Raw genomic sequence first — 25,552 nt, 5'->3', positions numbered from 1 at the left:
TAGTTTTATAAAACCATTAAGTTGAAATGGTATGCTATTTGGTATTTGCTTCAAAAGAATGTCCAGTGAGGGGGCGATTGACACAGGAAGGAAAGGGTCTGGGTGAGATGAGTGCCCGGCTGGGAGTTGGTAGCTGTGGAATCAGAGTGATGGATACTTAGGGATTCATTATAATGTTCTCGTTATTTCATGGGTGATTGAACTTTTTAGCAGGAAGTTTTAAGTATTTATATGGTACATGAAGTGGTAAAGAAAAGTCCTGAAATTCTATCCCTCAAAAATAACGGCCTTTAATTTGAAGACATATTTTAAAACCATATATGATAATTCTGAGTGGTAAAAATGCCCTGAAGGGTAAAGGAAAGGTGTGAATTCTCATTTTCCATTTATTTATTTATTTATTTATTTATTTATTAAAAAAATTTTTTTTAATGTTTATTTTTGAGAGCGAGCAAGCAAGCGCAGGGGAGGTCCAGAGAGAGACAGAGAGAGAGAGAGAGAATGAGAGAATCCAAAGCAGGCTCCAGGCTCTGAGCTGTCATCACAGAGCCCGAGTTGGAGCTGTAGCTCATGGGCCACAAGATCTTGATCTGAGCCGAAGTCAGACACTTAACCAACGGAGGCATCTATGTGCCCCTGTTTATTTTTTTGAGAGAGGCCGAGTGCGAGCTGCAGAGGGGCAGAGAGAGAGGAAGACACAGAATCCGAAGCAGGGTCCAGGCTCTGAGCTGTCAGCACAGAACCTGACACCAGGCTCGAACTCACAGACTGCAATATCATGACCTGAGCCTAAGTCGAATGCCTAACCAACTGAGCCACCCAGGCACCCTTGAAAGATTTTATTTTTAAGTAATCTCTGCACCCAGTGTGGGGCTTGAACTTAAAACTCTGAGGTCAAGAGTCACATGCTTCTTGGACTGAGACAGCCAGGTGCGCTTTGAGTGTTAATTCTCGTTCTTAGAGATATTATGCCAGTTAGAGAGCCAGGAGGTCATACATGGGAAGGAGAAGAAAGTCAGTTGATTGCAGGCGTGTTTACCCCAGCCTTTGGCCCATGTAGTCCTTGGGTTGGCTTATGAGGGAGGCTCTTCTCTCTGCTTTTTGAATGGCAATGAAGTGAGGCCCGGGAGACCCACACTGCCCTTCTTCACTCAGCATGAGTGTAAAGGAACCAAGATGCCTCTGGCCCTGGGTGACCCGGCACCAGGCTATGCACTGAGCTCTGGAGTATACCTTACCTTTCATAGTCCTAGAACCCTACAGAACCTGTATTATACTGACTAGAACATGATATAGTGAATTGCCAAATTACACAGAGAAATCTACGAGATCCCTGGAAATCGAGAGTACGGCAAGAGTAGGGGCATCTCCAGGGGGAAGCAAGGCCCTTTGGAATGACAGATCTGGGACAGGAAGGAGACATGGCTACGGAGAATTAGTTTTGGATATGTGCTGAGAAGAGGAGGAAGTTTAAATGACAAAACGATTTGCTTGGGGAAGCGGGGGGTGGGGGGGGTGTTTTGGTTTTGAACGAAATGTACCGTAACGAGTATATAAAGAATCATTGGCTAGATGAAAAAAGATAAGAGGGATTTAGTTGAAAAATACATCAGGTGACAATTTATGAAGACCCAAGTGCACATAGTAAGAGAGGTTAGGGCAGCAAAATTGCTTTTGAAAGATGAAGTTTGAGGGATACAATAGCTACTAATCAGAGCCAAGTGATGATAGATTCTTATTTATAAAAAAATAAGCGTCCCTGATTTTCGCATTGTGTATACCTGAGTAGCTAATTTGTTCTTGATTAGCTAAACTGTCCTTCCAAATGACCCTATGTTCTTATTTGTGATCCTTTATGTTGCCTGGAGGCTGATGAAATTTCACAGTGCACCTTGATTCTTGCTGTTGCTTTTATGTTGTATGTTGGCTCACAGCACCCAAAACATCCGGGCTTTGAGAGCTGGAGGAATGAGCCGTTTTGCTTGTTCATGGGAGTTGAGCCTGTCCTCCTTCTTGCTGTAACCTTGGGATATTCTATTACAGTTGATGGGTTTTCACTGTTGAGGAAAACCAGATGGCTTACCTCTGGAGGAAGTCACATTTTCCCTTTGTGTCCTTTAGTTGAGTTGTTCTACAGAGGCAGTTCTTAAGGTGCTATTAGGGAGTAATCGCCCTCAAATTACAGGTTGAGGTGGCACTGGGAATAACAGTAGGGAGGATCCCACCTCTTGGGGCCTATTCTTGCAGGTTCCAACACTGCATGGGCAGCCATGTTCAACCTCACTACTCCTGATACCTACAAGTGATGTATAGGTGGACGCCAGATTCTCTATCACTGTTACTAAGAATGTGATTAAGGTCCAATCCCCCCTTGTCTAAACCCAGATCTGTCCCTGGGCTCTTGCCACTAGTGGTGAGGACCCCTGTAGGGTTTTCCCTGGCTTTGGTGCCTGGTAGAAGGGGGGGAGGGGGGCATATGGAGAACCAGTATCTCACTTTCCTTTGTTTTTAAAAAATTTTTTTAAATTTTAATTTCTTTTTTCATGGACTTCATTTTTTAGAGCACTAAGTTCACAGCAAGATTGAGCAGAAAGGATGCGGAATTTCCATATCCCCACTCTCCACACACATACGCAGCCTCTCCAACTACCAGCATTCCTCACCAGTACATTTGTTAGAATCAATGAACCTACGCTGCCACATCATAATCACCCCAAATCCATACTTCACATTAGGGTTCACTGTTGCACAGTGAACACATGCTGTACGTTCTGTGAGCTCTGACAAATGCATAATGACATGTACCCACTATTCCGGTATCATACGGCATAGTTTCACTGCCCTACAAAGTCTGTGCTCTGCCTGCTCATCCCTCCCTCTCCCCAGTCTCTAGCAACCACTGATCTTTTTGCTGTTTCCATAGTTTCACCTTTTCTGGAGTGTCCGGTCGTTGGAATTACATAGGATGAAGTCTTTTCACATTAGCTTTCCACTTAGTAATATACGTTTAAGATTCTTGCAAGTCTTTTTCGTGGCTTGAACACTCATTTCTTTTTAGTGCTAATGAATATTCCCCTGGATTGGTTGTACCTTCTTGGTGTCTTCACTACAGCTTTTTACCCCACCTTTCTAAGAAATGCTTAGATAGTTGATGCTAACATTTGCCTATTCTTGTATATCTGGGTCCACTGTTGGTCTTCTGTGTTGCTTTGTGCTTCCTCCTAGCATCCAAGGTGGAGTGAGGGAGAAAACAGATTTGCTTTAGGGGTTAGGGATGGGATGATAGCTTGTAGAGGGGTATCTTTTCGTCCCATTCTCTGATCTCTAAACCTCATAAAGCCTTTGTTTGCTTTCGGGATGGGAAAGAAGGAATGAGTACTCAACTGTGTAGTTCCCTGATTGACACCAGGTCAAACAGCAGAGAAGTTTACTGAAAGGTCTGTGGCAGAAAACTAAGTTAACAGCCAATCCCTAGGACTAAGAATGGAAAAGGGGGCTTTAACTGGGACCTTGACTTTGAGGTCCAGGGTTGGAGAGTGATCATAGAACAAGGCAGCCCCCTTTTTTTTTTTGTGCAGGTATGTCCGCACACATACACACATACACGCACAGGCATATACACGCTCATACCCCTGACCCCATTCTGACTCCGTTGCTGTACTCCAGCCTCTTGAAGCCCCTTACTGTAGTGTCTTACAGTTAATTTTTTTTTCAGTGTCTTAGAGTTACTAATCATACAAGATACATTTGTTAATTCAGATATTTCAGTACTTAGTGTGTGTTAGGAACTGTGTTCCAGCTGAGGCAAGGACTAGGGGGGAAGCCACAGTTATTGCCTCTAAGAGCTCACAGTCTAGTGGGGAATATATACACTAAAATAGATGATTGCAACATATTATGGGAAGTGCAGAGAGAGATGTGGTTGATGAAGTCTCCCCAGAGTAGGTGGAACTTGATGGGCAGCTGGATGAGTAGGAGGGTGGGGGGGCCATTTTAAGCATGGAGACTGGAGGTCGAAGGCCACCACAGTGGAAGCAGCTCAGAGGGTGCAGGGTTCAAGAAGGAGCGCTGACTGCCAGGACAGTTGAGGTGGGAAGGGAGGAAGCAGGCCCTGGCGGTCCCTCTAGCCTGGGAGCTGAAGACACAACTCAAATGCTTCTCGCAGTCTTGGATTCTGGGGGTTTACTCTGGGGGTGGGGAAGAACTGGCATGCAGGGGCCACCGGGCAGGACTGCTGCAATAGATGGGAACATACTCGAGCCAAGACTGGAAACTGCCAACAGGAACGTCCTGGCCACGAACCGCTTGGTAGCAAAAATGGGAGTAGGGAAGGGTCTAATCAATTTAATTTTTGGAAAGACCAAGGGGGAACTAGAGCAGTATTTCCCTGTTCTTTTCTTCTCTGTTTCTTAAAGAAAAAACACAGTTGTTAGAAATTTTTCTAAAATGCCTTCCCCGGGGCCACCTAGGTGGCTCGGTCAGTTATATTGTCCGACTCTTGACTTGGGCACCGGTCACGATCTTGCAGTTTGAGTTCCAGGCCCATGTTGGGCTCCACAGTGCTGACAATGCAGAGCCTGCATGAGATTCTCTCTCTCCCTCTGGCTCTCTGCTCCTCCCCCGCTTGCACTCTCTTTCTCAAAATAAATAGCCCAATTTTGTCATAGTGAATTGAGTTTGGCAAAAACATTGAAGTTTTGATTTGTTCACTTGAAGGTAGTGTAACATCTCAGGCTTATGTTAAACATTACGTTCAGAATCTTGAAATTAATAACATAGGATATTTCTTGATGTCTGTATTCCATGCTCACTTGCTTTTATCAGCAAATTGGTGATGAAAGCTTTTTGGTGTGTGGTTGCAGACTTCTAAAAGATGAATGTGTTTGTTCTTCCTTTCCCCAAGGGAGACTCTCTTCATAGCTCTGATTAATTGGAAGTCCTAGTCATTTGAATGTTAGTTAATTGGGCTCATATTGAAAATAATTGCCTATAACAATATACTGAATGTGGTAGTCAAGAGACAAAAATTTCCTTCTAACCCAAAAGTCATAAGGAAAAATACATGTACAATGCATGTTTTGGCCAGTGAATAGTGAGTTAATGATACACTTACATAAGATTGCTTACTTATTCTTGTCTTCAAATAGTCCTGTATTGGTGGGGCGTCTTTGCACCCATCCTATTAAAGGGCCAGGGTATAGCCCTGAACCTAGTAGAGTCCCTCTTCCTATGAAGCCTGCATTCCAGTTGCTCATGTTACTAATTTAGTGTGATTCTCTGTGCCTTTAAGGTTTTGAAAAGAGGAACGGTGAATTATATAACAAGAAGGAATTCATGGCATCAGTCAAATTTTTCTGGTTGCGATAAACCTATAGTCTGAGTGAGGTCACTGTGTATAATTGTAGCACTTCTCTGGCCCTCATAGCGAACACGAGCTTCCCAGTCCTTTGCATTAACATTCTTTGCCCCATTAATTGATCTTTTCAGGGCATTGTGCTTAGTCATGCAATTGTGAATGTAGTAGAGCAGAGTAAGCCTTCAATAAACATTTGCATAAAAATCTCATTATAACATTTTCCAAACTGTTGTGTGAGGCCCTTGTCCTGGGACCCAGACCACGGGAGTAAGGGAATCTGTGTACAAATAAGGTTGGAGCTACTCATTCACTATGAATATTTGTACATTAAAGTGTCTAAAATGTCCTGCATTGGAGAAACTCGGGTTGTTGAAACCAGCCTTTTACACATTTATGGAGAATCTTTTTTTTTTTTTTTTTTTTTTTTTTTTTTTTGCTTATGACATCCCTGACTTCCTAGTTTGCTGGAATTCTGGTTTGAGAGGAATACAAAGAGATTGCTGGAGCTTTTTTCTTTGCCCTGCACAGAGCAAGGTAGCTTATCATTTCTCCTCTCTGGAAACCTTGGGCATTGATGCTTTGAGCTTGGGCTTTGTTGGGTTTCTTTTGACCCCAGCACCCAGCCTCTCGCTGGGAAGTCAGCAGGGAGGGGGCCATGAAAACAGAACTAGACATTTCACTTTGGAGTCGGATACCTTCTGACAGTGGAGCTGGACTGTAAACACGGAGCTGTACATAGACAGAAAAAGTTCTCGTGGTTTCAGAAAAAAGCAAGACAGATCCTTGGCAAGTGGTAGGTGTGTTAGGCAATGGGGAGAATTTTTGTTTTCAGAATTTGTCTTTACTCTGTCTCTTCCAGTCTGCATTTTAGGGCTCTGAAGAACTATCTGATTTATTTGCTTCTTGGATTTTGCTCCTGAGGAATTAGGAGTAAATGTGTCCAATGTTAGTGATAAATACAAGCTAAAAGTAGTACACTGGACTCCAGGATAACGTGGATAACATGGGCTGCCACTCCTGCCCTCAGCCAGAAATGGGCATGTAACTTTTGACTCTCCATTCCACCAAGTTGCATTGATAACATAGTCAATGAGTACGTAGTTTGTATGTTGTATGTATTACATACTCTTTACTTAAAGTAAGCTAGAGAAAATGTTAATATCCTAAGAGCAAATACACTTACAGTGCTGTTTCTGTAAAAAAAAAAAAAAAAAAAAATCCACATACATGTGGACCCACATAGTTCAAACCCCTGTTGTTCAAGGGCCAACTGTATACTTTTCTCATCAGCTCAATTTAGATTTTCTCTGCTTTGCTTGGTGTTATGTTCTAAATAATGTTGGGCAGCAAAAATATTGAAGATATGTTGATATGGGCCCCTCTCCTGATTTTTATGCTCATATTGATGGTGTTAGGACAAAGCCTGAGTGTGTTATTACACTATTCCCTGTCATTCATTCATTCATTCATTCATTTATTTATTTATTTTAAATGTTTATTTTTGACAGAGAGACAGAGCATGAGTGGGGGAGGGGCAGAGAGGGAGGGAGACACAGAATCAGAAGCAGGCTCCTGGCCCTGAGCTGTCCGCACAGAGCCCAATGGGGGTTCGAACTCAAAAACCGCGAGATCATGACCTAAGCTGAAGTCGGACACTCAACCGACTGAGCCACCCAGGCGCTCCACACTATTCCTTGTCTTTTAATGAAATGTTAGGACAGAGGTGTTGTTAGCCGCTTCGGATCTGTACCATGTCATGAGATGTCAGTCACATACCTTGTGAAGGCCCTTTGTGGCTTGAGACGTCCTTGCCTCCTCAGATCCTCTTCACCTTGGCCCCACATTCTTGTGCAAATGCTGCCAAGTAAAATGTTGGAAACAAATGTCCGTCAAACCCTCATGGTGAAAAAGTACTTTGTATGGTCTCAATCAGATTACTGAATATGTGTTTTGTTTCTTTAATGCTGTGAAGATGATAATCAGTAGTGGATGTACCATTTGGGGGCACTTTGCTTTAGGCACTGAGTTAAGAACTGCATCTATACATTCTCAGTAGCAAATGGCCCGGGATACAAAAGCAGTTAAGTCCAGCCCTAAAGTGCCGAGGGTGGTGACAAGTCCATAGCGTTTGCTATCTTTTGGTCACCTCTACCTACGCCTGTCTCAAATTACTCAGAAAAGGTACCGCGTGGTACTCAAATTACTCAAAAAAGGGAGCTGCCAAATGATGTATCCGATGATGACCCAAAGAAGTCCATTTTAAGGCAGAGTTCTTTAATGTGCTTCTGGCACCTCTAAAATTAGTTTCTATTCATTTGTAAAGGTCTTATCCATGTTAAAGAGGAAGCACTTTTGATAGGTAAGTGTCATGCATAGATATATACTATTCCAGAGTTCTTTTAGGAACCTTACTTCCTATGAGTAGGCAATAAACAATGAGTTTCTGCTCAAGGCTGCTCCCACCAAACTGAGCTCAAGTAAGACCATGTTAGACTCTTGAGCATTGTTTGTTGCTTTAGATACACTATCTTCTTTAATCCTCAAAACAGCTCTTGTGATGGACATTATTACAGAGGAGGAAACTGAAGCACACAGAGGTTAAGGCACATCGAGGCCAAATGACTAGTAAGTGATCTAGGGTCAGTCTATACTTTGCACCACCCTGCTGTTGTCTCCCCTAAGTGTATTGTGTTGTGTCTCAAATCCTGCCTGATGTGTCTCAGCCTCAGATGCGGACTTGCTTGGCTCCCTGTCCACCTGCCCCCAACCATCCATTTAGAAAGATGCCCTTCTACTGGGGAGGGGTGAGAAGAGAGAGGCTGGTGCATGGCCCTGTGTGTTTGTCTGACTTAGGCCCTGGAGACACACATACTTGGTTAGGTCTCATGATTACTCATTACTGAAATTGGATAGTGGTTCTTGTCCTCTGTCTACTTTCTAGGGACTTTTTTTTTTTTTTTTTTTTTTTTTTGAGAGGGAGCCTCCAGGAGATGGAGGGAAGGATTAATTAGATTTGTACTTTACATCCAACACACCTGTAAAGGGATTTGTATGTCTACAAGGGATTATAGCTTTTTAACCAGGTTTATAATTATGGTATTAGGAGGATTCATGCATTATATGGAACTTCTCAACCTTTAAAAATAGGGCAATGAGAAGAATAAATTTGTTTGCTAGAAATAAATTGAACATAATGGTCCCATTATGGGAAAACATTATGTTATAGTCTAAATAGAAAAAAAAAGGCTTTTCATAGATAAACATAATCCAATAAAAATAAATCAGTGAAGTGGTTAAAACATGAGAGTGGAGAATATTTTAACCGTAGAAATGGCCCATCTGGACAAGTATGTCCCATTTGTTTTTATTCTTATTCAGGTAGTCTTTTCATCAGCTCTCTTACTAGTCAGGAATGAATCTACCTGTCTCTTGAAATACTTTTGCCTTTGTTACACTAGCTTTGATTCTCCTGCTTCAGTTACTTTGGCTGTAGTCATAACCATTACAAGACATTATATGTCCTAAATCTTCACTGATGTGATTGCAGGGTTTACTGTTCTATTTTCAAATGGAATGGGATGATGGAGAAGATGGAAAATAAAAAGCAGCACTGTATTATGTGGTACTCCTTTGGTCACAAGTAACAAACTGAATTGAGCTAGGTTAAGTAAAAAAGGGGGGTTTTAGAATAAGGATACAGGTGTGTCTTTAGAAACCCAAACGCAAGGACAGAGTGGCCCTGGGGAAGGGACAGGAGCTGGAGATGAGGAAGGGAACTCGTACCGATGTTCATTACAAGCCGTGTGTGATACAAATGTCAGTAAATTCAGAGGAAAGCTGATCGAAGGCACGTAGAAATCTATGTAGTGTAACACTTTACACTGGAGCCTGGAGTATAATAAGGCTTCATTGTATTCTTTGGAAAAATCCTGCTCATAAGAAATTCATACAGTATAAGAAGAAAAAATGCTCTAAAATCCTGATAATCAGTGGTGATCCTAACTATTTTGGTAAACATCCTTCTGGATGAGTCTTAGGACATCTAGGAACACACACACACACACACACACACACACACACAAATGGAATCATACTATGCAGGGTTGTTCACCTGTTTCACGTGGATATCTTTTGATATCAATATATACAAACCTCAATCGTTATTTTCAGTGTCTGTATGGTTTATATAACCTGCCTCCTATTTGTGAACCTTTAGGGCACTGACTTGTTTTCTCTGTTAATTACAGTGCTATATATATCCATCTTTCTGCTTACACAATTAACTACCCGTAAATTCTTAGGGGTAGCATTGCTGGATCAAAGAATATGTCATTTTACATGTGGACAAAATTATGTAAGTGGTGGACTACATCGTGAACTATGTCTATAACATTGGCTGTGGTCAGTCTTTAACATCTCTATCAATTTGATAGGTTAAAAAATCCTCCATTTTCTAAAGCTGTATGTTTTCATTGTTACTGTAGTTGATTATCTTCTCATATGTTTATTGCTATTATGATTCCTTTTTGAAAATGCTTATTTTGAGAGCGCATGTGCTGTTGCAGGAAGCCTGACATGGGGATAGATCTCACGAACTGTGAGATCATGACTTGAGCGGAAATCAAGAGTTAATTGTCTACTTAACCAACTGAGCCACCTAGGCGCCCTGTATTAGGATTCTTCTCTTAATGAAAGCTTATTAATCGTCTTTGTCCATTTTGATGGGACTATTTTCTTACTGCTTCATTTTTTTGCTTAATAAGAAAAGTAGCCTTTATATGTCTGCTGTATAAATATTGTACCTAGTTTCTTACTTTACTTTTTGATGAAAATACCACCTTTTGTTCTTTGTTTTTATTTTTGACACATTTTTGCCATTCACAAATTTGAAATTTTAAAAAACTCACCCAGCCAGATGTCTCACTCCTTTATAGTTTCAGTTTTTGATGTCCTGTTTAGAAAAAGCTTTTCTGGGTGGCTCGGTCAGTTAAGCATCTGACTTGGGCTCAGGTCATTATCTCACAGTTGGTGAGTTTGAGCCCTGCCCTGGGTCAGGCTTTGTGAGTTCGAACCCCATGTCAGACTCTGTGCTGACAGTTCAGAGCCTGCTTCAGATTGTGTGTCTCCCTCTCTCTCTAACCCTTCCCTGCTCACATGTCATGTGTATGTGTGTGTGTGTGTGTGTCTGTCTCTCTCTCAATAATATATGAACATTAAAAAAAATTTTTTTAAAAGCTTTTCTGTCCCCGTGGTATAAAATTATTTGTTTATATATTCTTCTAGGACTCATGATTCTACCTGGAGTTTGGTTTTTTTATAAGCAGAGAGGTAGAGATCTAGATTTTTTCTTTCTCCCAAATAGCTAACCAACACCTTTTATTAACTAGTCTTACATAACTACCCAGGTATGATTACATGTACCTGGGTCTATTTCATACAAGTACTTGGTTCTTTAGTTGAATGTTTATCCTGTTTCAAGGATTCGCATATATGTTCTTACTCAGATACCTGTTTGTTAACTGTGGCTATGAGCCATTTTGATTTGGACAGTCGATGATGGTGCTTCTCTGCTTCAGACTGGGTTCCCAGGGACTGGGATGCTAAATGGTCAGTTGTGAATGGCTCCGAGAACCGGGAATAAGATGGGAACAGTTGAAGCAAGAAGGGACCACCTGATAGACACGTTCGAGGAGCTGAGTACGAAAAGGGTGAATGAGACCAGAAAGGCTCCTGTAAGCTAATTTTTAAAAAGGAGAAAAGTGCCTGATTTTTGTTCTAAACACTGGTGGGGGCAAGTGGGTGGGGAGATGTATACATTTGGTCTTTGTTTAAATTCAAAACCATTAAGGACTTTTACCACAGGGAAGGGGAGGAATGAGTTTTTGCCTCTTTGCCAACAGTAACATAATTTTGGTCTTTGAAATAACTGTCTTGGGACCTCAATTCCCTGTTGGTAAAGAAAATTCCCAGCCCATGTGTTGGAGCGGAAATTCATTGTTTCCTGAGTTATTTCCTTTCATGCTTAGTATGGGGGGAAATGACCAAATGTATAGATGGAGAATTGTCCCCCCCCCCCAAACTGACATCTATAATATCACTTGATTCTGATGATTTCTACTGTTTTAGGTATTGCTGATGAAGGCTTCTCCGATGCTTTAGGATATCTTCAGGGAAATCAACTCTTTACATAAACTGAGAATTTCGGTGAGTCCTTTAAAAATATATATCTTCTTTAAAAAACAAATGTTGGGGCACCTGGGTGGCTCAGTTGGTTGGGAGTCCAACTTCAGCTCAGGTCATGATCTCATGGTTCTCGGGTTCAAGCCCTGCCTCCGGCTCCGTGCTGACAGCTCAGAGCCTGGAGCCTGCTTTGGATTCTTTGCCTCTCCCTCTGCCCCTCTCCCGCTTATACTCGGTCTCTCTCTCACAAATAAACATTAAAAAAAAAAAATTTAGGTGCTTAATTACTTTTCAGAGAGAGAGAGAGAGAGAGGCTCAGCGCTGAGCCTGATAAGGGGCTCGATCTCCTGAACCATGGGATCATGACTTGAGCCGAAATTGGGAGTTGGACATTGAGCTGACTGAGCCACCCCGTGATCCCTAAAAAATGTATCCTCTTATTGGGACCCTTGGGTGGCTCATTTGGTTAAGGATCCGACTTAAGCTCAGGTCATGATCTCACGGTTCATGGGTTTGAGCCCTGCGTCGGACTCTGTGCTGACAGAGCCTGCTTCAGATTCTCTGTTTTCCTCTCTTTCTGCACCTCCTCGGTGTGCGCGTGTTCTCTCTCTCTCTCAAAATTAAACATTTAAAAAAAAAGATTAAAAAAAGATGTATCTTCTTACCAATTAGCCACTCCCTGCATTGATAAAACTTAGTGTGGAAACATTGTCACTTAGCCTGTCTCATTTGATATTTTCTGAGGCAGGCCTGTGTAGCTAGCTGTCTGGTCTTACTACTTACATTGCTGTTTGTTTTTTGCACCTCGTAGTTGGGTGGGGTGAGAATGGGAGTCTGCAAGAATGGATAAGTAGCTGTTTTTTAACCTTACAGCATGAATTCTCATTTATTCACACTTGTTTGCTTTATAAACGTTTGATTTTTGAAGTGTTTGATAAGGAATGTAGAAAATTCTAGTAGTCATTGCACTGTGAAACTGCTTGGTGGCTCTTGGAGCCTTCCAGGGATGGAACACTATTGCTCTAACATGAAATGAACTTGGGTTATAGATTATGGGTTTTGCACTCTGATTGTCCCAGATGGGGCTGCACAGTCCCAAGTTCCCTCGGCAGGGACAAAAGGCAGGTCCTTGCTGTCCTTGGATTGACATTTGACAGGTTAAGAAGGATTGGCTGTGCCCCTCTTCTCAAAAACCGTATTGTGGCACACGAGGCTTACTGGTTCTGTTTCTGACCAGCTGCACAACTGGGGACAAGCTGATCTTTGCCAATTTTCGTATCTTCATCTGTAAAACGTGTAGGCTGGCCCCAATTAGTCGTTCCCACACTTTGAGATTTTGTGGAACAGGAAAAAAAAAAACTTCATGACCAATTTCTAGTATATGTTTTTGGCTATGTATATATAAAGTTGATCATTATTAAAGCTGGATGAGTGTGTGAGTCTTCACTATGCTTATATCCTATACTATTTTGCTTCAGAATTTTTCATCATTAAAGATTTGAAAAAAAAAAAAAAACTTCGCATCTAACATCTCATGAAAAAACAGATACTTTAATACTGAAAAAGTAGGAATGTCCTACGTTTGTCTTTAGATGGCATGCGCTTAGCATTTTCATACATGAAAATTCTCTTCTGCTTACACCTCTTTGTCATTTCCCTGCTGACCTGCGACTGTTAGCCATGAACTAGCCAGCACTTGGCTGAAGACTGGCATTTGAGAAATTTTGGCATGCCTGACTGATGGCTAAGGGCTGTTCTGCCTCTAAAACTGTCTCATTCCTTTGAAGCAGGATAGAACTGTACCGTAGTCCACAATAGCTCTTGCGAGAAAATGCCGTGACAGTTAGCCTAGTTGAATTGAGAGGTGAGGTCAAACAGAAGAGAAGGGACCATTCTCTTGGGAAACCCAAATAAAAAAGGCTGATTCACATGAACATGCAATTGAGCCGTGAGCTATCTTGCAGTCAATGTAAACATAAATTTGACGGGATCTTAAGTTGTTGGATAAAAGGATACAGAATCCTCCTTTCTCACCATGGTGGGCAGCCCCCCGGCCAGGTAGTATCTGACAGATGAGTGTGCCCCTCCAGTGTGGGGACGCTGAGAGGCAGGAGTGCAGTGGGCTGAATGCCAGCCTGCAGGGAGACCAGTGCTTACAGTCTGTGTGAGGAGCGGAGGACTGGGGAGGGGTGGAGGGCACGGCCCAGAGTTCTGCGCTGAGGGCAGTGGGATCACGTGTATAGGGGTTAGGAAAGGGTAAGGGAGCTCTCCTGCTCAGGAACCATTTGGTTGTCCTGGTGTTGCATGTGGTCCTTGGAGGACCTACAGGTCCTCTTTGGTTAAGGGGCTTGGGCCCAGAGGGCAGGAAGCACCTCAGACATAAGCCTTTTCCTGGGTTCCAGATCCGAGAGCAGTGAGCCAAGTGCTTTCTTAGGCCATGGCCTGTACAGAAGGGAAAACTGGGCTTTTCATTTACTTCTCCTTGGGGTGTATGGCTGTGACTGGGGGCAGGGTGGGTGGAGAACAGGGGCAATAATGGACTGAATCACTAGGAGAGGAAAATACTGTGGGGAAGGAGCAGTAATAACACCTATTTCAAGATGCCTACATAATCCTGGCTGCTTTTGAAAGCTCTGTGAAATCATACTGTGGCCAACATTGATAGGAACACAGTGGTTCAGTCCTTTGGAATTCCTCCCCTGGTGATTCCTTTAACATTCCTATTTTCTGGCAACTTAAATGAAATTTGACAGACTTACCTCGTTGTTTTCCCTTCCGTCAACCCTTCTCTTGGTTTACTGCCTGATTCGTATGTTTCATTTGGCTTGCTTTCTGAGGATATTTATTTCACTATCCTTTTTAGGAAAAAGCTATATCAAACAACAGCAACATTTGTCTTAAATGTATACGAATACGAGAAATTATCTGAAATCTTGACACTGCTGAAAGTGTCTAAAGTCATGAAGAAATGCTAGCAGAAACTTTTATTTTGACATAAACCAGAGAGGGGAGAATTGCTTTAAGGGATGTGGGCCAGGCTGAGGCTGAATACAATTTAATGAATGAAAAATAAAATCAATCAATCATGTTCTGAGTATTTCAGAAGGCCAAGCACTGCTGGGCGAGATCTTGTAGGGGTGAACGTTGAGAATTGGAGATAGCCATGCTTCACGGGAATAAACGTGTGCTCTTAACGGGTTATGTGCATGAGAGAGGAGAGAAATTGATAAAGTGTTTGGGGGGGCACATATGACAAATGACTTGTTTAACGTTTTACTTAATGACTCGTGATGTATTCTGGATTTAAGAATAGATGTAATATTCTGAACTTATCTCCATTTTCCCTGCAGGCTTGTAAGAAAAATATTTAAAAACCAATTTTAAATGAAAAACACTGTTTCTGACTCTCTGGGAATCGTTAATTCCCAGTGCTGTTTAGGGGAGGTCTTGAATCGGTAAAATTCAAAGCAGGATCTACATAGCTGTTTGTCATTATCAGTCCCTTAAAAGCTCTGACGTCAGGAAGGTGAGTTCCGATGCTTATTTTTCCTCATTAAAAATGTAATCTGTTAGGCACTTTTGTCTTCCTGCCATCCTCCATTATTAGCTGGATTCTTTAGATTACTCTGCTGGTTGACCGGAGGCACTGCCACTTGCTTACCCCCCTGTGGGCTGCCTGAGTGGCTGGGAGTCCTAATTAGCATCATCCTAATTAGCATCACATCCTTGATCAGGGTTCCCTGTCATGTGCGAGGCTCCTCACTCTGCTGTCTGTGCTTAGTAAATGTTTCAGAACAACAACAATTTCCAGATTGTGTTTCATTAAACTTAGGAATTCACGGGTATAATAGAATGTGCTGTTTCTGTATGCCTTTTGACTAATGAGGCTCATCACTTAATCTCTTTCAAGGTTAGCCCTGTGGAGAGCTCAAGATTTGAGCCTTTTCTAAGAATTGATCGTCATTCCCGAACTTGACGGCTCTGGAATATTTGTGTCTGCGTTGAAATAGTCTCCTATAGAACACAAACCTTTAAAACTCCCATAGTTTAGCTATGAAGTCCCATATTCTGAAGACCTAAAATGATCAACAAAGCCTTTCTGTTTCTAACAAATCGGAATTGGACAGCTTTTCAGACCAGAAAATAACTAGTCTACTCGCAGAGTTTAAACATGACTTTAAGCATGCTGCAGGCCAGCTTAAGCGTGCTGCAAGTACTCAACACAGCACCGTGAAGCCTGCTGTAAGTTGAGAAAAAACCTACAGCTGTGATCTAAACATTAGTCTTCTAGAGGATCTTGCCTGTCATATAATGTTAGTCGAAGTAATGCATGCAAATGGCTAACAGTGGAAAACATTCCAGAACGGCTTGTAATGAAAGCAATAGGGTTTTACTTTACCTCTTCCTTCACTTAGTCTTGCTTTTCTCAGAAGCAACCACCTTTTTTTTTTTTTTTCCCCCTGCAGATCATTTTTACTTTTGTGGCTTGGACATGTATAAATACTATGCTAACAGCACCTTTTCTCACTTGATCAGTTTTAAGAGCTGTTGATGGTGTCTTGTTGTGATTGCTGATGAGCTCACTCTGACCATCCCCCTTCTCCTTCCTCCCTGCAGCTGATTAACATTTTCAGTCCCATAGCTGTCTCCTCCCTGCCCCCTCAGCAACCTCCTCCATCCTTGTTCTGTCTCCTCCATAGGCTGTTTCTTGTTGACCCCCTCCCCCCACCATCATCTACCTCTCCATTTGGGGCAGCTGTACCTTTGATTTTCTAATGCTCCACGTTGGTGATATTTATATTCTCTCGTTTAGTACGGGCTTCCATGATTTACCTGTGACTTGATTCTGAATGTTAAATGCAAGAAGCGGCATTTACTCTGTTGGGATGAGGGTAGCAGCTGTTCCCATCACAGCCCAGTTACGTGGTGAGATTATAGTCCTTCCTCTCTGGGCCTGCTGTCCCCATACCTTGGCACCTCCGTGGAGCATGTTTGAATGGATTCTCCCTTTTAGGTGGTAACAGCCATCTTGGGCACGGCCTCAAGTTTTCCTAGCTTCTCAGTCTTCCCGTCCTTCCGAGGAACCAGCTTTCGGTTTGGAGGTCTTAGTCCCGTTGCCCCCCACCCTCCACCTTCAACCCAGAACCGTCTAAATTCTCAGGGTATGCTGCCTACCCCTAAGCCAGTGCTGATGGCCTGGAAAAGCTAATCAGTGTTAATACTGTTGGAAAAATGGCTTCAGGCTCTGGTGTCTCAGAAGAGGTAATCACCTTGGTCTTTAAAATTAGCCTTCATTTATTGAGGATCTGGTGTGTGAGGCACCTAGGCATTTGAGGCCTGGTGTTTGCAGAAATGCTCACACCAGCCCTTTGGAACAGAAAAATTACCATGGACACTGCTTCCATGAAGAAGTTGAGATCTAGATCAGAGACTGATCCAAGGCCTCCCCTGGGAAGTCCTTCTTAGATCCTGGGCTGGGTGGGGGGGCATGGTGTCAGCTGTGGTTTCCTAGGTGAGAAAAGACTTACCTGCCATGTCATGGACACTTTTTTCAACGGACCCTCCCCCCACCCTGAGCAAATGGCTGCTGTTCTAAGGAAAACCAGCCCTGCTTAATTCCACCCTCATCCTTGTTGTGGGTATGCTGTGTGGCCAAGAATTCATTATGCAGAAGTCTGTGACTAGAAATGGCACTCTCCTTACCTACTCAGTGTTCCCTTTGTGAACTTGAAGCGAGACAGGGGCTTCCTACTCAACCCTGCTGGTAAATAGGGAAAAGGTGCTTTGTCAATGGTGTTGGTGGGTTTAGAGGGTTTTTTAGAGCCTGGAGTATATGTGTGGGAGTCTGGTACATTTGATCCTCTTAATGTATATTGTGTTTTGGTGGCTCTTTTAGAAGAGAGTTTGGGAAGACCATCACATTTACGTTTAACACTTTATTTTCTTATGAATGTGGCGGTCTGGGTAAATCTTTCCGTTTACCTGTGTTTGGTGGATTACGCTTATGGTCCTGACCAGGTGGATGGCAGGTGCCCAAAGCAGGCGGCTCCCTTACACGGCGTTGGGCTTCCTCTTCTCCAGCTGCTTGCTCTCCTCATGATGCAGACCCGGGTAAGGTGGAACGAGCAGTCTCTCCTCAAGCCTGTCTTGAGTTGGTCGTCTGCTTTCTAGGCAAATAGCTCATGGACGAGTGGTTGGCGTTACTCTTTGTCACTCTGCTCAGTGAAGGCAGTAGTAGCATTAACGTCTTCTGTCGAAGTGCTAACAGTGCTTACTTTCCAAACCTCTAGACCTACTCAGTTTGTGCTCTCAAGTAAGTAGTGAATGAAAGGGAAGTCGGTTGAGCTGCACCTCATTTACATATGGGAGAGGTGTTTAGCCTTAATGACGTCCAGTCTTAATGCACAGATAGGGGTCAATATTTACCTTGTTGCAATGGTTACAGAAGTAATCTCTCCTGCTTTGAGACTTAGTAGTGATACGCAGTCCAAGGTGACCCTAGTAAGAACTTCTAATGATCCAATTCCGGCTGACTATTTTTAATTTTTATATTTACTGACTGACTGTAAGGAGAGGATAGGGTGCTAAGCAGGTAGGGTTATAATCTGGGTGAGACCTTTTTGGTTCCATTCTACAAAGATCACTAATCCTCACAGTTATATAGGTGACTTGACCTTTGTGTAAAAGTGACTTACTTGGACAGTTTAAATCTTGATCAAAATTTTATCCCATGTTTGGAAATGGAGCTTCTAGAAGAGTGGGACTGAACCCAACCCTTTAGCAAGAGAAGGGAAGAAGGGTTTTGTATTACCTTTGTATTACCTGGTGCTAAATAGTCCCCAAATTAGTTACATATTCTTCCATTTATTTACCTCTAAGTAGTGAAAACGATTCCATCTCCCCTGTAGGAAACCATTTGGCTCCAGGCATCGGGGTCATGCAGGATGCGTGGTTCATTTTGCCAGCGCTTTGGAAAGTTTGATGCAGGCCCCGGGACATGACCTGTGTGAAAGTGAGGCCTCGTCTCTTTGGTTGGCCACTGTTCTCAGACGTTTGGATTCAGAGGAAGCATATTCAGTTTTCTGAACTAGGAAGGACAAATACAGATCAACACCGCACAGTATAACGACGTGGGCCTTGTTCTCTTGGGTCTCCACGCTCCACAGGTGCAGAGGCATCTGACCAATGAGCAGGAGGAGAGGAAGTTTGGAGGAAGGAGCTATATCTAAAGGGGTAGAGTAGGTTTCCAAAAGAAAGCAGCATTTATTTCTGAGTGAATTGGTTTCAGTTTTGCTCCTTCCAGCAGAACAGACTATAAGCCACAGTGGGTTAAGCAAGAGAGAAGGTGATGTTTTCTCACTTGGAATGAAGTCCCGAGATGGGCTACTTAGGGCTGGCAGGGGCGTGGGCTCCTTGCAGGGTAAGTAAAATTTCACATCTTACTTGGAGGTAAACTTCTTAAAATTTTTTTTGAGGGTATGAAAAGTGAGGTAAACTTTTATTTTTAAAAAATCTTTTTCAATGTTTACTTATTTTTGAGAGGCAGAGACAGAGTGTGAACGGGGGAGGGGCAGAGAGGGAGGGAGACACAGAATCTGAAGCAGGCTCCAGGCTCGGAACTGTCAGCACAGAGCCCAACGTGGGGCTCGAACTCCCAGACTGCGAGGTCATGACCTGAGCCGAAGTCGGATGCTTAACTGATTGAACCACCCAGTCACCTGGGGATAAACTTTTAAAACCAGCACTTAAAGCAAAAAACCCTCGGAGACAAAATTGCTCCTGAACATCCCATGGGAAGATGCCCCATGAGGGGCTGGTATTGTCTCTCCTGGTCAGTCCAACAGAGCAGGCTTTTCTCCGAGCTCTGGAAGAGCTTGCTGCTAAGTCATTGGTGCTTTGGTTTAAGGCCCATGTTGTAAACGGTAGAGCGGCTTGGGCATCCAGGTAGGACCCCAAGAGAAACCTAGTTCCCTGGGTTTTGCTCAGTGTCTGAAAGTTCTTATGTCCCTTCCGTGGTCTTTCTAGGACTTGCTTGCTCTCTGAGTGGGAGTGGAATTGCCTGCCGGGTTGATTATTTATACCTTTTCTTATGGAGGCTTTGAAACCCATGCAAAAGCGAAGAGAATTTTATAGTGAACTATATGTCCACCATCCTGGTTCAGCAAGGATTAATCCTAGTCTTGTTTCATCTGTACCCTTCTTTCTTCCCACTCCCGATTTTGAAACACCTCTTTGCTATTTTATTCTATCAGTATTTCAGTATATGTCTCTCCAAGGTAAGACTTAGACCATATCACACTAAAAATGTAAAAATTACCAATATTTCCTTAATGTCAATAAATATCAAATTAATGTTTGACTTTTCTCAGTTGTCCCACATCCTTTTTGTTTGTTTGTTTATTTGAATTAGGATCCAAACGAGGCTTCCATGTGGCAATTGACTGATGGGGTCAGTCCAGATCAGAAGAAGATTAGAGACCCATCTCCCCCACCCCCCTGTGATTTGTTTGTTGAAGAAACTGGATTGTTTGTCCTTTAGAGTAGAAAGCCTGAGAATGATCTCCCTCCCCTATCGACAGACATATGACAGTGTTGAGGGATATTTTTACTCGTCACATTGTAGGGAGGCTTACTGGCATCTAGTGGGTAGAGGCTTAGGATGTTGCTAAAATACTATGGCACACAGGACAGCCCTCCACAGCAAAGGATTATCTGGCCTAAAATGTCAGTAGTGCTGAGGTGGAGAAACTAGGCTGTGGAATTTCCCATACTGTGGATTTTAATGATTTCTTCTCTCTGGTGCTGTTTAAACTGTTGGTCTGTTCCTTGTGTTTTTTATGATTTGTTAAAGCTTAGGTTTTGGTCACATTGAGATCCAGATATTTGTTTCCGTCTTGTCAAGCCTACATCAAACGTAGGCTGTGTATTTTCATTAAATTCATAGTCACGAATGGTCTCACTCTTTTGTGATGTTGGCGGTCGTTGATCATTGCCTGTATCTTTTCGTTCATTAGTGATTGTGAAATAGTGATTGTCAGTTCTATCATTCCTTCCTTATTTATATATGAGAATAGTTAAGGAGAAGTTTCATGGCAATTGTGTGTTTACCTTGAGGTTCATAGAAGCAAGGATCAAAGCTTGATATTCCCTATATTTTCAAATACACTGGGTTCCCTGGTGGCATCCTCCAAAAGTGATCCCTGAAGTTTTATTTTTTGTTTTGTTGTTGTTGTTGTTGTTGTTGTTGTTGTTGTTGTTTTTGGTGTAAATATAATTGATGCATTTCAATGTAATCTCCTTACTGACATTCAAATTGTGCCAATTCTGGCCAGCAGAAACTAACTCAAGTTGGCTGCCAAATCCTTTTGGACAAGATTTGAGGTTTTTTTCTTCTTCTTTAGTATCCTTTCTGGTGTGACACAGTGTCACAGGCTTGTCTTACCTGGTTCCTACTCCCGAGTTAGATCTGCCACTTTTCCAAGGAACTCTGGTTCCGTTGAGTATTTAAAAGGCACAGTGTAGAAACTAAGAATGTTTACTCTCATTGGATTCATCGTTGTTTCTGAATCTTTTCAGTGGACCAAACTAGGGAATACGTGTATATATGTGTATTTGTGTTTGTGTATCTTATATATAAACGTAAAACCAATTATTCGTATAGATACTTCTAAGTAAAATTGAGGTATAGAGGGTTCTACTTGATCACTTTTATATCTATGTTCTTTCTTCACCACCACCCCCCCACCCTCACCCAGGTCTCAGTGATCCCATATTTTTTCATTTGCTGTATCTCATGATATGTCATACACAACAGACTTAGTTGTAAAGATGTTTGGAATAGTTCTTACCTGTGTGATTGTGCCACCAGCTGTATATATAGTTAAGTTCATTGTTTGATTTCATTTCTGGTTTTGGGAGATTCCCTTTTCAACTGAATTTTGTGCAATATTGTCATGGTTTCCAAGTCTCATCTACAACGTGAGGAATATTCAGAGGGGTTTGGTTTTACCCTTTTTGCCTTGCCGTCCTGTTTCCTCCCTCCCCATATGTGCCATTTGAAAAAAATACGGTTTGTCTTTGCGCTATCTTCTTCTTTATTTAAATTTATTTGGAGAAAGAGAGGACAGGATGGGCAGAGAGAGAGGGAGAGAACCTCGAGCAGGCTCCACGCTGTCAGCATGGAACCCAGTCTGGGGCTTGAACTCGCCAACTGCAACATCATGACCTGAGCTGAAGTTGGACGCTTAGCCAACTGAGCCACCCAGCGCCCCCGCGCAATTTTTTTTATACTAGCAATTATGTGTGTGCTTTCATATTTACATATCCCTCCCTTTTTCAGTACACAATAGTATACTGTACATATTTTACCTACCTTTTTCACTTAATTTATCCTGGCTCTTGGCCAGAGTAGTGCACAGAGATAATCCACACACATTTGTACAGCTGCCCAGTCCTGCACTGTGTGAGTTTGCTCTTACTTTCTCAGCCTGCCCTGTTGGTGGGTGTGTGTGGTTTTTCATCTTTCACTATTATGAATAGTGCTGTGTGGAATAGCCTCGGGCACCCTTAAAATTATTTTTCTTTTCTAACTTTATGGAAGTTAACTGTGTATATAATGTGACTCCTTTTATGAAGAGAGAGAAGGATGTCTGCAAGCTGGTGGGATGAAGCAAACTCTGGAACGAAAAAGGGAAGTTAGGTCTGGGAGAAATAGAGACACGCTTTTGGGTGGAATAGACATTCTGTCTTCAAGTAGAAGAAATCAGGCTTAGGAAGCCTGGTGGAATCCAGGTTTTCACCACCAGTGTTGCCTGGCCAAAGTCATTCAGCGTTACACTTCAGGGCAGGAGTTGGCAATCTTTTCCGGCAGAAAACCCAGGCTGTAAATATTTTGAGCTACCATCTCTGTTGCAGCTTCTAAAGTCGGTGTCGGAGTACAAAAAGCAGCCATAGATAATTCATAAATAAATAAGCGTGGCTGTGTTCCAATCAAAGTAGAGTTGGGCGCTGAACTTTGGATTTCATACAGTTATCATGTATTATGAAATAGGATTCTTTTGGATTTTTCTCCCCCAACCATTTAAAAATGCAAGAGTCATTCTTGGCTTGTTGCCCATAGTTTGCCAACCTCTGATCTGGGCATTTGGGAGCCGTAGAAAGTTCTTGAGCCCAGGAAGGACCTCCTCAAAAGGATTATGGACATTGGATCAAAGAGGACTCCATCAGAGGGGAGGAGCCCAGGCTGTTCAGGAGGCTGGCTGTTGATGGTCTCCATGTGGATATAATTGGAAGGTGTCAGTGGGAGAGGGAATGGATTTCTTCTTTTTGTATTACCTGAGATGGGAGAATTATTGAGAAGCATGGACCTCATTATATTGTTTGATAGGGAATTTGCTTTATGTATAAAATTGGTACTCTTTAATCTTCCATCGGTTATATACAAAGAGAGAGCCATAATCCTCATTGCACATTGTGTGAGGGTGAGGGCAGAGTCATCTCATTCCTGCCTCTATTTCCCACCCTCACCCCATCAAGAAACCCAATACTGAGCCCATTCACCAGTGATCCTGTTGTGTCAGCTGCCTTGTACCTCTCATTTTCCTGCGACATTTGCAGCTGACTGTTGAGAAAACAGCATTTTGTTTGTGGGAGGAAAATCAAAGACGATATAAATGAAAAAATGCATTTTCATATAATGGAAATTATTAGAGCAACTTTTAAAATGTCACTGCAGATTAATGCAGACAAGTAGGAGCTGAATATATTAGAAAGTAGGTCAAGTTACCTCATGTTTATGAATGAGGTGAATTACAGTGTGGGTTTAGGTTTATAAAATTGTGTGATACTATGGTTTATAGGAATTACCCTAGCCCAAATGATATTATGGCAAAGTATAATTAAAATAAATTGAGTTTGTTTCTTGATCCTTTGTGGCTCAGTATTTTATACCTAATATTTTATGAATTTAATAAACTAGAGAAAGTGATGAGCTTCTTGTTACTGCTCACATATCCTGTACTAGACACAAAATCTACTTGAGGGAGTTAAAGCTAAAGTAGATTGAATGCAGAGGATGAGTGCTTCCAGAATCCTTGGAAGGTGTGGAGGTGGAATTGGCTCTAGGTGAAGCCTCTAGGATACCCCCACACCCCCAGAACCATTTTCTCCTACCAGAACTAGGAAAACTGCCAAGGCTGTGGGAAGCTGTCGAATTAGGAACCCAGTATTTGGGATGCTGGCTCCTTCCCTATGCCTTCTCTGCCAAGAGACCTTGCGTTTTGTGAATGCCCTAACACCCTGCCTCTTTCCCCAAGCCTCAGTTCCAAACCAAAGTTGCCTGTGAGCCCATCTCATTCGTGGAGAGAGTCTGTCACATTGGACTCCAGAGCTGCAAAGGAAGCTGGGCAATATGCAGTGTTGGGCTGTCCAGCCTCTCCCTGCTTTGAGTGAGCCAATCCCCTGAATTGCCTCAGTCTTCATTTTCAGGAAATGCTGCTTGAGAGATGCATGCTGCCACAGGTAGGCCTTTGAGGGATGGTATGTCAGAATCTCCCTTCCTTGGACACACAGGATACGTTTTGATAGACTTACAAATGAGGCTAATAAATGGTGTAATGTGTCACCTTGCCACTTGTGTGGTTAGTTAACCTGTATTAGTTAATAGTGTTACTGATAGCATAGAGAACTCAGTAAGGAAACATTTACCATTTCAAGAAAATCTTTTTTGGGGTTGGAATTATTGGAATACTAGGAAAGGAACTCCTGTAGATTAATAGTAAAAACTTCAGGGATGGTGGAATCCAGGCCTAGAGAACCTATTTTCTCCACGAAGGATGGTAGGTCAAAATACCGTGTTGATCATTCATTACTTGAGCATTCATTGTGCTAACCCAAGTGGAAGGACAATGGTAAGGCTTTTGTTCACCACGGTGTTGCCGTCTAACTTCCTCACTATCACATTCTTCTATGAGTGTTTACTTGGGCACCCCCTTTTTCATCTGGTTAGGAATAGTCATGCCCAAGGGAATGAGTAGATGGAGTACTTCAAACAGGAGGTCATTGATTTTGAAGTTGGGCAGACCTGGGTACAAATCTTAATTCCACCACCTACTAGAATTAAAAATACTGGCAAAACTTAGTTTTCTGTACCTATGTCTTCTGTTGAGAATGGAATTAATAATGTTCAGCACAAGCCTGCCATGGCCCATGTTCATGCTGGGCTGTGGCTGTCGGTGTGGAGGCATCCCTGTCACTGATTGGACTGCCCTCTGCCTTTTTCTTATCTCCTGATGAATTTTCCATGTGGTTATGCTGCTGCTGTGTCTGCACAGTAGTAATTTGCTCATCCTTGGTCATGGGTCCCTTGGATGTTGCGGACGTTGCTTTTCTTTTTTGTATTCGAAGGCTTTTTCTTGCCCTTCAAGCACCCTTGGATTTCTCTCAAGACTCTTTCCTACGTGGAAAAGATCTCTCTTAGTGCTTAATAGGCATCAGAGCCATCATGGGGTCACAGAAGTCACGGTAGCTTTTTATTTGTCATTCAGACATCTGGAGCTCCTCCTGAGATTTGAAAGGTTGATGGTGGCCTGCCTGCGTGACTCCTCCTTCTTAATTAGATTACTGATGCCATTTCAGTGATGGTTTTACACTAAAGTGGCCTTAATTCCGTTGCCTCTGCATGTTTTTTTCTTCACTCCATCTCTCCTTGGACTCCCCCGCAGTCCCTAATGTGAAGCCAGTTGCAGTAGTTGGGAGCATATAGGCCTCTCTTCTTCAACAAGCCTCCAGAATGGCCATAGCTTAGTAGAGTTTTAGGAAAATATAAGGAATAATAAAAGGTTCAGAAACAGCCTTCCACACTGTCATGTGCCAAGTGAGTTTCCATAGCGTTTTTCATTTGATTTTTATCTGTAATTTGGTCTTCTTTCCTTTGGCTTTATTTGACCCCTTGGTGAAGCCATCCTGACTCTCTCTGGGCCCTGTGCACACATGTGTGCTTGTGTGTGCATATGTGTC

At 42.5% G+C, this 25,552-nt stretch overlaps 1 protein-coding gene across 4 annotated transcripts in view; it reads left to right on the top strand.

Moving 5' to 3' along the window:
• The window catches only part of TLN2 (talin 2), a 439,345-nt gene that overhangs the window by 167,644 nt on the left and 246,149 nt on the right, over nt 1-25,552 (top strand). For 3 of the 4 annotated variants that reach the window (XM_030318034.1, XM_030318031.1, XM_030318032.1), the window contains exon 3: nt 11,483-11,560. The exons of the other annotated variant lie outside the window; for it this stretch is intronic. The gene's annotated coding sequence lies outside the window, so the exon portion shown is untranslated. The remainder of the gene's footprint in view (nt 1-11,482; nt 11,561-25,552) is intronic. 4 annotated transcript variants of the gene reach the window in all.

This window comes from Lynx canadensis, chromosome B3 (genome assembly GCF_007474595.2).
Source record: "Lynx canadensis isolate LIC74 chromosome B3, mLynCan4.pri.v2, whole genome shotgun sequence".
NCBI lineage: Eukaryota > Metazoa > Chordata > Mammalia > Carnivora > Felidae > Lynx > Lynx canadensis.
This window is presented reverse-complemented; position numbering and strand designations above follow the sequence as displayed.